Source organism: Liolophura sinensis, chromosome 3, assembly GCF_032854445.1.
Source record: "Liolophura sinensis isolate JHLJ2023 chromosome 3, CUHK_Ljap_v2, whole genome shotgun sequence".
In the NCBI taxonomy this organism is placed as follows: Eukaryota; Metazoa; Mollusca; class Polyplacophora; order Chitonida; family Chitonidae; genus Liolophura; species Liolophura sinensis.
The window spans coordinates 20,900,296-20,912,312 of NC_088297.1; the positions used below are offsets into that span (position 1 = coordinate 20,900,296).

Here is a 12,017-nt window from a genome sequence, read left to right on the forward strand (position 1 = left end):
GTTGTTTGGTCACGGCATCAGTGTAATGGATGAATGATTTCACTACGGGGGTCACACCAGGATTTGAACTTGGTCTCAGCAGCCGAAGTCCAGCGTATCTACAAACTGTGAGGAAATTCCCACTAGCCAATGCTAGGATAAGCACTAGAAAGCTGCTCCCGTTACATATGTACAGTACATGAGCATGAATCTTAAATTCTGTAAATCAGCAATACATAGAACTGTATATAATAATTTACTGCAGTTATAATATCTATTAAATTTTTCAGGGAAAGGCCAAAGAAATACTCTGTGTGATTTACACAGGAAACTACATGAATGCAGAAGACTTCCTGATTTCTGATAATAAGTTGGATGCATTGAGTTAAAACGCTGTACAAGTGGAGAGCAAGTTAATAACATAAATGCCAGTTGCCATGGTAACAAATTATTAATTTTTACGCTGTGGTCATTAGTATTTATCTTTGCACATCATCAACCGTGGCCAAGAAAAGTGACTGGACAGCAGATTGCTTTTATAAGGTTATTAAGCGGATATGGAATCAATTGCAAAGCAAAAATTTTTGTTAAAAAATGATTTGTTCTAGGAAGACAGTAAATATTTCTTGGCTTAGAATGAATGATGATGGTCTCAAGTTACTTTGGCAATACTGTAGCCATATCAGCTTAGAAGAGCAGACAAACACTAGGTAAGTCCATGTATATGCAGCCTCCCAAAGGTCTTTTTGTGGTGCTTCCAAACATGGTTTTCATGATTTTTTAATACCATTTTTGCACAGCGAATAAACTGAAAATAAAGGGGGACATCATAGGAGAGACATTTGTGTCCTACTAAACAAGCTGAAGAACAGTGACATATGTCACAGATTCTTTATAGCTTCTGAACACGCTTTAATATATAGCTATATTTGCTAACATTTTTACGTACACCTGGCACATGTACTACTTTTGAATAGTTCTGTTCCATGAAGAGATAAAGAGCTTAAAATATGTTTAGCAGCTAAAACCAGTTTTGAGGTCAATGCGTTTCTGGTTGTTCAAAACGATCCCTTCATACGGTCCACCTTTAAACTTCAATATATTTCCTCCAAGAAAAAAAATGTCAAAAGAAAAATCCGTATACATGTCGGCCTATATGCATCAATCAAATATCCAATATATAGTTAAAAAAAGTATACCATTTTAGTTTTTGCGATGATACATACACACTTCCTAAATAACTTATATAATAAGTCACACGGGAAATTAGTCTATGGGCCAAGGCCCAAAATTTCCCATATTGGCCAGTACCACCCCACGTGGCCAAAATCTCCTTGGTATTATTAAGCTGGTACATGTCTTTAGTTCATGTTTTGATATGATAGTCATGGCTTATGACCCCTTTAATAAACGTACATATTGTTCAGTGTGTTAACTCGTTTATTGCCAACAGTCATACAATATTATAAAATGCGCAATTTCAGCCCCCTATCAACTCAGGAACACAGTGTTCACCTTTAAGAATATTTTCTTAACTAATTCAAGCTATTCCTCTCAAACACAATGGCAGATTTGCTGATAAAAGCCCTCTCTGGGTTGAAAGAGGGGTAAACTACAGGGGCAAGAAAATGTTCTTCAGCAATTTTCATTTCAGCCTGAAAATGACATACAGTTTATGTTTTGTAAAATTTCAGGGCATTCTGTCATGGTTGTGTTAACAATTAACTGTGCGCTTCAAGTCTAAATACCCAAATGGTAAATTTCAAATGGCACACAATAGATTTCCATGACCCTTAACCCCAAACATCAAAGGAAACTGCAAGACTTTTGATTCTTTCAGAGAAACTTTCACACTCTCATTTATCTATCAGCAGGTGCCATGGATGTTTAACATCTTTCTCTTTAATTTGATGTTTTAACTGCAAGGTGGCTGTAATTACAGAACCCTAGGTGTTGGCAGTCATTAGTTTGTTGTAAGGTTAAACTGTCTGCATAGAGGAGAAACTTTCTCTTTTCATCCGAAACACATAGTAAAGTGATTTATCCAGCTCACTGTGAAACGTAATTGTGGACGTTTTGACCTTGAAGTTAAATGTGTCAAGCACAGCACTTTTCGATGGCGAACATTTCTTAAAAGACAGGTTTTCCATTGAATGTTTTCATTAACTCCCATACAGTCTCTTTCTGTTCCTCCCCTGCCCTACTCCTGGAGGAATGAATGCCCCTCTTTCTGGAGAAGACTCCTCTTTGTGTACAATCTAGGAGCATCTAAAGCACGACTGCTGCATCAATGTCCTTCTTGGTTGGGGGCAAAGTTTCTTTGGTCAAGTTTTTGGATTGCTCTTGTAGGCATGCTGCCATCTGCACCAACTGGCTTGTTTGATTTTGTCCATTAGAGAACAACTGCATCTGCATGATAATACTTGACACATCTTTGTCTGTTTCACTGCTGGGAGAGAGTGTGCACAAAATTTCATCTCTAAAGAGCGAATATGTTGAGATCTATCAAAAAACATTTTGGGTGGAGCGCTCTGGATAGCTGGTGTATCCCTAGAAAATCTTCCACAAGTTATAGTTCACAAGCACCTGTAGATACCACAGTCATGTCTTTTGTCATGGTGAAAATGCTACTGATCTAGCAGTCATGTCCCATTTTTGAAACTTGTTCGTGTTCAACTCCTGTTGCATGATGTCCACCGCTCATTGTAGAATGTTCCATGAACCTAATTTACTTATTTATTTATTTGATTTATTTGTTTTACGCTGTAATCAAGAATATTTCACTTACACGACGGTGGTTAGCATTATGGTGGATGATGCCGGAAACCCGGCATAACCCTGGGGAAACCCATGACCATCCACAGGTTGCTACCAGACCTTCCCACGTACAACCATGTACCTAATCATCTAGAGATATCAAGGATTCAGAGTCATCATCAAACAATGAATGATCCCTGCCTGCTCCATTCACATAGTAGTGCCTTTATCAACGACTGAAACATCTGTTAAGAAATAATTTGCTGTAGGGTCCATTCAGTTGGTGCATTTATGGCTCTATACAAGTATGTCTGCATTTTAATATAGTAATTTAGCAGCCTGCATTTATCAAGTGGCAAAAACCTTATGTGACGTCACTGTTCACAATTATATATGGTCAGAAAAGGCCACACAGTGTTTTAAGGAAAATTTACTAGGTTGTTTTTGAAAATTTGAAAAACAAAAAAAAAATACATTGTCTGACATACACTTCATAATAGTGCTTTTTCTTCTTTTTTGTCTTCAAGCTCATAGTAGACATTTACACTCTGCAAACAGTATTACAGAATAATTTAGTTCTTAATCTTAGTGTTTGGCGGAACATTCAATTACTAGTACTGTTGATGTAAAGAAATCTGATCAAAGATTTGTTCTGACATTGTAGTTTTCAGACAGGTAAATCACGGGTAATGATATGACATGAACGTTTACTTACCTAAGCTAATCTACCTTAACCCAGCGTAATAATGGGCATATAAACTGTTATCAACACAACTGAAAACCTTGTAAGTCTCACATGTAAATGTACAGGTCAACTGAATATTTAGCTAACAGCATACATGAAATATAGACAAAATGTGGACTGCTAAACTTTCTTTGCTTCATAAACAATCCAACCACCCTCTAAAATTGGACTTATTATATTAATAACTGGGAGTCCATGATATATTGATGTTTTTCTGTTTTTTTGTAATTTGCACTTTATGAAGCAATTTTTCATTTTATCCAAATGTGTGATAAATCTACCATTGTAGAAAGGCTATCATGCCTCCTACTGAGCCTATTAACATGTTAGTATCAATAAGGTTTGGCCGCCTCAGTAAGCACCAATATCATGTCTGGCCCATGGACTAGTTGTGTATATTCCTGTATCCTGCAGCTTGTGCCATTTGTATCTGTTTACTAGGTTACCTCCCTTGGTTTGGGTATACAAACAGTGAAGCGGCTGAAGCAATTCACTGATACATCAGGGTTATTGACACCATCATGATATATTTCTGTATTCTGTCAGTGAGTAACCATGTCATAAGCTTATGTTGCAAAACACCCATCCATTCAGCGCAGAAGACAGATGTACTGGTTACATCTCAGCCATATCATTATGTTTGCAGACGAAAAAAGGGAGATAACCTAACCAAGAGTGAGTGAGTGCTTGGGGTTTAACGTCGTACTCAACAATTATTCAGTCATATGACGGCGAAGGAATCCTTAGGGTGCATGTACATGTAATGTGCCTCCTTGTTGCAGGACAGATTTCCACCGCTCTTTTATTTAGTGCTGCTTCACTGAGACGACTTACCGAAGGCAAGTAAGCCGCCCCACCCGAGCCATTATACTGATACGGGTCAACCAGTTGTCACACTATCCCCTTCATGCTGAATGCCAAGCGAGGAAGTTACAACTTCCTCTTTTAAAGTCTTAGGTGTGACTCGATCAAGGATTGATCCTGGATCTACAGGTCCCGAAGCGAACGCTCCACCAACTGTGCTATCCGGACCGGCCCTAACCAAGAGAGAAATATGGCAGGTTTCCCCATCACCAGGTAGAGCAGCAACTGCAAATGGTTGCACTACAATCAGGGCATACATAGAAACTGGGTGACTACAACTCATAAACTCTATGAAAGCTTGTAATATAGAATCATGCTGTGCAAAGTGTTTCATATCGTATTTCTCACAAGCAATGTTTGGTTGATTGGTTGTTTTTACATTGTTAAAGTGTGTTATGTTTCACCATGTACTACTTGTTACATGGTATGGCCATAAGAGGATCCAACAAGCAGTCTATTTTATTTATTTATTTAATTTTTTAAACAACAGTCTTGTTCTCCTTAATCATGCTCACATTCTTTTAAATACCTTACCTTTAGCTTTCCCACTAACATATCATGGACAAAAAAAAAATGTAAGAGGCAGAGCTCACAGGTGGACTGAACCTGTGACTTCAAAGGTCATGACACTGAAGGATTCTGAATCAAGCTGGATCTGTTTGCCACACTTTTAATCTGTAACAATTATATTGATTTATTGCATGTGATGAGCATAAAATGCATTTACAATGTGCACACATGTTGTCATGGTTACAATTACAATCGCACTTATGGTCAAAACCCTTTAGCGTAATTTAAATCAACGCTTAAATATGAGCATGCTATCTGATTGGTTAAAAGCAACATGATGGCTGTCGGGTGGGATCCATGGGAAACCACTGACAAAACTCACTAACGAACTTTAAAAACAAGAGCAGTAAAAGTAAAATAAATTTTCACAGAGCATACTCCATTCTTTTAACTTTTTAATCCTTTAAGTATAAAGTGACATTAATGTTTACCTGTTTAAATGCAATATACCACACATATCTATGGTACCATTTTGATTTTGGGGTGATATTTGATTGTTTCTGCCATTCACCTTTCAGGGCTAATTAATTTAGAAATTTTATGACTCTGTGCAGATTAATTGATTTGCCTGATTGGTGTGCAATTCCATATCCAAGAAACATTCCACAGCCTTTTGTGACTAATACATTTTTCACCTTTAGAGTGAGTTCAGTGTGTATGTGCCTTATTGGTGGATCATGGTTGTATGCAGGAAGGTCTGTCAGCAGCCTGTGGATAGTTGTGAGTTTCCCCTGGGCTCTGCTTGACTTCCACCCACCATAATGCTGGATGTCGTATAAGTAAAAACAGTCATGAATATGGTGTAAACATCAATCAAATAAATAAATAAATATTTGCGAATGGAAAGAATGAATGTATGATTATGGCGCAAGACCACCTCGGCAATACTGCAGCAATATCATGGCAAGAGCATGATATATGAGAGAATGAATTTCAGCCATGTCACAGTGAGAACATAAAATATCAGTCAATGAATGAATGAATGAATGAATGAATGATTATGGCTTAATGTCACCTCGGCAATACTGCAGCAATATCATGGCAAGAGCATGATATATGAGAGAATGAATTTCAGCCATGTCACAGTGAGAACATAAAATATCAGTCAATGAATGAATGAATGAATGAATGAATGATTATGGCTTAATGTCACCTCGGCAATACTGCAGCAATATCATGGCAAGAGCATGATATATGAGAGAATGAATTTCAGCCCTGTCACAGTGAGAACATAAAATATCAGTCAATGAATGAATGAATGAATGATTATGGCTTAATGTCACCTCGACAACACTGCAGTAATATCATGGCGAAAACATGAAATATGAGAGAATGAATGAATGAATGATTTATTTATTTATTTGATTGGTGTTTTATTTTTTAACCCGGCAGAGCCTGGGGGAAACCCATGACCATCCGCAGGTTGCTGGCAGACTTTCCCACTTACGGCCGGAGAGGAAGCCAGTATGAGACAGACAAACTCACAGCGATGCATTGGAGGAGAATGAATGAATGATTATGGCTGAAAGCAACCTCAGCAACATTGCAGCCATACTGTGGCGAAGCTGGTACTGAACTCCCACCTTCCGTGTATCTGACTGACTGATTGAAAAGACATTGATCTTGACATGAACCTTCATAGCCAACCCTCCAGCAATGTTGTACATGAATTTATTAATTAACACTTGCTTGCAACAACATACGTGCACGTTCACATACCCAATCAATGCAAAATACAGTCCTAAAACATACATTCATGTATGAAGGTAAATAAAAACATTATGTAAATAGATGTAGATGAAAAATATATAATTTGTTGCTTTTTTTTTATAAAAAAGAAAGTATTTTTTGTTGAATGTAATGTAGCAGTTTACTACATAGGGCATGTTTTACAGACAAGGATGACGCAGTGGTGTATGTCAAGCCCACGAATGCATGTACCTCACTGAAGCATATCATCAGTATATGGTGTCACTGATGTTGAACCAAACTAGTTACTACTGCTTTGTAAATCCAGCCCCAGACATGTCATGTGTGATACAATAGAGCACTGAGAAAAAAAAAAAAAAAAAAAAAATACTGTATAATTCTTTTTCCGAGAAAGATAGATAGAAGTACACATTACATTTTAGGCACAGAATAGCCCAGGGGCACTTGTGTCAGTCATATTAGACATGTTGTATTTGCTTAAACACATTCTAAACTCAATAAAAAATATATGAAAAAAATGTTCATGCATGGCTGACTACCTGAGAATATAAAATGTTAAATCTGCATCAAGCATTTGTTTATTATTTGCTTGTCAGTTCCAACATTATTTCAGTCATGATCCCAACAGTAGCTCCTTGAAGACTGGTTGCAATGTTGACATATTAACAGTGCTGCTATAAGCTGCACTGGAATGCCATGCCAAAGACACCTGTCATGACATCCCACCCAGTCACAGTGATTTGACATTAGATATGACATCCATTCGAGTCACAGCATATTAAAAGTAGAGGTTAGGGTGCTCCAGCCATTCACCTTATACTAACATCAGACATGAAGATACACCCAGTCACACTCTACTACACCAGACATGACAACCCACTCAGACACACTCTCTACTACACGAGACATGACAACCCACGAGACATGACAACCCACTCAGACACACTCTCTACTATACCAGACATGACAACCCACCCAGTCACACTCTACTACACCAGACACGACAATACACCCAGTCACACTCTCCTACACCAGACTTGACAACCCACCCAGTCACACTCTCCTACACCAGACTTGACAACCCACTCAGACACACTCTACTACACCAGACATGACAATCCACCCAGTCACACTCTCCTACACCAGACATGACAACCCACTCAGACACACTCCCCTGCACCAGGCATGACAACCCACCCAATCACACTCTCCTACACCAGACACGACAACCCACCCAGTCACACTCTCCTACACCAGACATGACAACCCACTCACACTCCACTGCACCAGACATGACAACCCACCCAGTCACACTCTACTATACCAGACATGACAACCCACTCAGACACACTCCCCTGCACCAGGCATGACAACCCACCCAATCACACTCTCCTACACCAGACATGACAACCCACCCAGTCACACTCTACTACACCAGACACGACAACCCACCCAGTCACACACTCTACTATACCAGACATGACAACCCACTCAGACACACTCCCCTGCCCCACCCAGTCACAATATACTTACACCAGACATGACACCTTACTCAGTCACAGTACAAAGACACCAGACATAATACCCCACCCAGTCACAATATACTTACACCAGACATGACACCTTACTCAGTCACAGTACAAAGACACCAGACATAATACCCCACCCAGTCACAATATACTTACACCAGACATGACATCCCAACCAGCCATAGTATACAGACACCAGACATGACACCACACCCAGTCAAAATATACTTACACCAGACATGACATCTCTTCCAGTTACAATATACTTACACCAGAAATGACACCCCACCCAGTCACAGAATACTGACACCAGAAATTAAATGACACCCTGCCCAGTCATAGCACACTGAAACCAGATGCAACAACCCACCCAGTTACAGAATACTGACACCAGAAATTAAATGACACCCTGCCCAGTCATAGTACACTGAAACCAGATGCAACAACCCACCCAGTTACAGAATACTGACACCAGAAATTAAATGACACCCTGCCCAGTCATAGCACACTGAAACCAGATGCAACAACCCACCCAGTTACAGAATACTGACACCAGAAATTAAATGACACCTTGCCCAGTCATAGTACACTGAAACCAGATGCAACAACCCACCCAGTTACAGAATACTGACACCAGAAATTAAATGACACCCTGCCCAGTCATAGTACACTGAAACCAGACGCAACAACCCACCCAGTTACAGAATACTGACACCAGAAATTAAATGACACCCTGCCCAGTCATAGTACACTGAAACCAGACGCAACAACCCACCCAGTTACAGAATACTGACACCAGAAATTAAATGACACCCTGCCCAGTCATAGTACACTGAAACCAGATGTAACAACCCACCCAGTTACAGAATATTCACTGATGCAACTCATCATACATTACACATACTGACTTTACATTATTAGATTGGTGTTTACCACTGCACTTACCAATTCTTCGCCTATAGTTGACGGAGAGCCCATAGTAAGCCACTGGCCGCCATTATCCCTGCCAAGTCTTCTACTGTAGAGAGAAAACCCCAGTAGAACCAGTGAGAGCCAGATCTAAGCTTATCCTTCAGTGGTCATGTCCCGACAGTCTGTGGGTGAAAATAATAAAATTTTATGCAGTTGAGCCAGCGAGACAGAAACTCTCTTTTTTTCATATGTTCATATTAATAACATGGAGAAGTTTGTTTTATTAACATGTGGGTAAACATTACTTATATATATGTTACAATAAAGTTGCTCTATCAATTCCATGAGAATTACATATGTACATATATATGCAGGGTGTACAGACATCACGCAGACATATGTTCGAAATGATACTTTTCTGTCTGTCACGGGTGCATGATTTTCACTTGTAATGTATTGAGTGTAAAATTAAACTATACCGGTATGGATAGTTACAGTGCGTATCAAATTAAATGAGCACCGGTACTGGTATCAAGCTGTAGTGCATGCATATATATATCTGGACAGAAGGGCATAAAAAGGTACTGTGAGCAATGCCTACTTCAGTTTATTTGTTTTACACCGTATCGGTACTAAAATATTTCACTTATATGATGCCTGCCAGCATTATGGTGTGCGGGGTCTGCAGAAAACCCACAACCATCCACAGGTTGCTGACAGACCTTCCCATGTACAACCAGTTAGGAGCTGCCATGAGCTGGACTTGAACTCACAGTGACCACATTGGTCAGTGACTCTTGGGTCATTACTTCAATTACATACATGTACTGATTGTGACCTTACAGTTTATGCAAAAAACCAGTTATACAGTGTATCATATATATTAATTACTGTCAAAACTTTAATTCTCAAGCACTAGCAAAAGTTGTTTGAGAAGCATATTAGCGTTCACAAACATAACTGGGCATCATTCTGACATGTTGTGTTGGAGTGCCCAAATATTCCTGGTCCAAATGTGGACCGCTAAAATGTTAATTGTTGTCTGAAGTATGGCACTAGCTAGGTTGGCATGTCAGGCCACCAGCAAAATGCGACAGTATGCGTACGTGAAAGTAGCAGGATCTTGTTGAATCATATGACGGATATATTTTTATATATAATAATTTATGTGTTAAGATTTCTCTATCATAAATCTGACGAGTTACAGACATATTGCATTCATTCATTTCTGGATTCCGACATTTCATGAGCTAGTGTTCATGCAGTGAAGTTTTGTGGTGACCACTACTTGTCTTAAGTAGGCCTAACCTATAGCAGTTGTACTGATGTTTGTAATTCTGCATGATCACAAGTAAACACAAACAGACCGCTTAGGCCTTCTGAACAAACTGCCGAAAAATCTGCACCGAAACGCTGTCTTAGCACACTTTAAACCACGATTGTGGTAATGTAAATTAATAAAAATGTATACCATATTTTGGCGGTGCCTGACACGTTCGTTTTGACAACTGTCACAGCGCCGTGCGGTGGGAAAAAACATATCGTGAGCTCCAACTGTCGCCAGTCGCACAGGCATGCAGATCCATGGACCGATTTACCTGAGTGACGTCATTTTTAGCGATCGGCCCTGAACATGAATTGTACAAACCAAGCAACATGTTTTGTTCCGTTTAAACCTTACTGAACACAATTAGTGGCTAATAAATTCTCCATGTATTGGGAATAAAAGCAAAATAAGCGCCCGACTTCTAACAGGGTTCAGTTTCGTTATCTTATTGCATAACAGAAGTGGAAAAGTTTTATAATGCTTGAGTTGCATAATATGTAAATATATCAGTCACAACCGCAAAATGGCGGCAGGCGTGAGGATCTCCTGCTCGAAGACTGCTCGAGTTTTTCGGTCGATTACATAGTTTATTACCGTGCTACAGCTTCAAAACCCAACAAGACTACCAGTACTGGCCTATGGTAAGCTCATGTTGTCTTGCAAATCGTTTTATATGACGCTGCTGTGAGGGAACGTTGAGGGAGAGGGGACAAGGTGCTTTGGTGGTCTCGCGTCGATGTGTTGGATGTGGCTTCGCTGCAGGCCATAGTGTCCTGTTAAAACATTCATGGCGGCCAGCTACTTCATCACATCAACATTTCCAGCGGCGTATGCGTGAATATTATAGAATGTTCATTGCTTTTCCACCATGCAAATACTCGTTATTGTAAAAATTTGAATATGAAAGGCTAAAGTGTGCGATGTCAGTTTTGCCACCCCCTTCTTTGCCGAATCTTCGTGGACTTCAACACATGAGAAATCCGATGACCTAAATCTCGAACCGGACGACGTAGCTTGTGTGTAAACAATTTTACCAAGTGCTAATAAGTTCAGGGGGCGTTTTTCTCTTAAAACTGACATAATCCATCGTGGCACTGCTCCCAGTACGCTTATGATCCCACTGCACATTCATGTAGGCATGTCTAGTATGGTTTATTTACTTCGTTTTACTGCTGTTTTCAGTCCATTATTGGGTTGTTCCTTACTGCGTGACAACGCTTTGAAGGGTGGTTACCCCTTATTTATCTATTGCACTTTCTACTAATAGCAAGACGTATTTATGGTTGTGGCGGTTTCTGTCAAGGATTTTTTGACAAAAACCTTTGACTGTTATGTCATCATTTACATGTAACTGTCACCCTTACCAACTAAGAGAATTTTATCTATCTTGCAATAGGGAAAGTTGAAAAGCATTATAAACATTATTTCAATCAAACACCACTATTTTCTTAGTCTGTTTTGTTAAAAACAAGGCTTAGACTGTAAAGTTTCATGCTCACATTTTGGGCAAAACACAAAAATATGGATTTGCTGCCAGATGTGTGCATTATCACTTGATAAATAGTATCATTCAGTGCGTTGTTTTTATTATGACATCATACAGTAGAATTATATTATGTAACAA

General features: G+C 39.3%; 1 protein-coding gene across 1 annotated transcript in view; it reads left to right on the forward strand.

Annotated features, from left to right (window-relative positions):
* The first annotated feature begins 10,927 nt into the window (after positions 1–10,927).
* The window catches only part of LOC135463458 (nuclear receptor coactivator 2-like), a 105,051-nt gene continuing 103,961 nt past the window's right edge, over positions 10,928–12,017 (forward strand). The window contains 1 exon segment of the mRNA XM_064740718.1: positions 10,928–11,034. The gene's annotated coding sequence lies outside the window, so the exon portion shown is untranslated.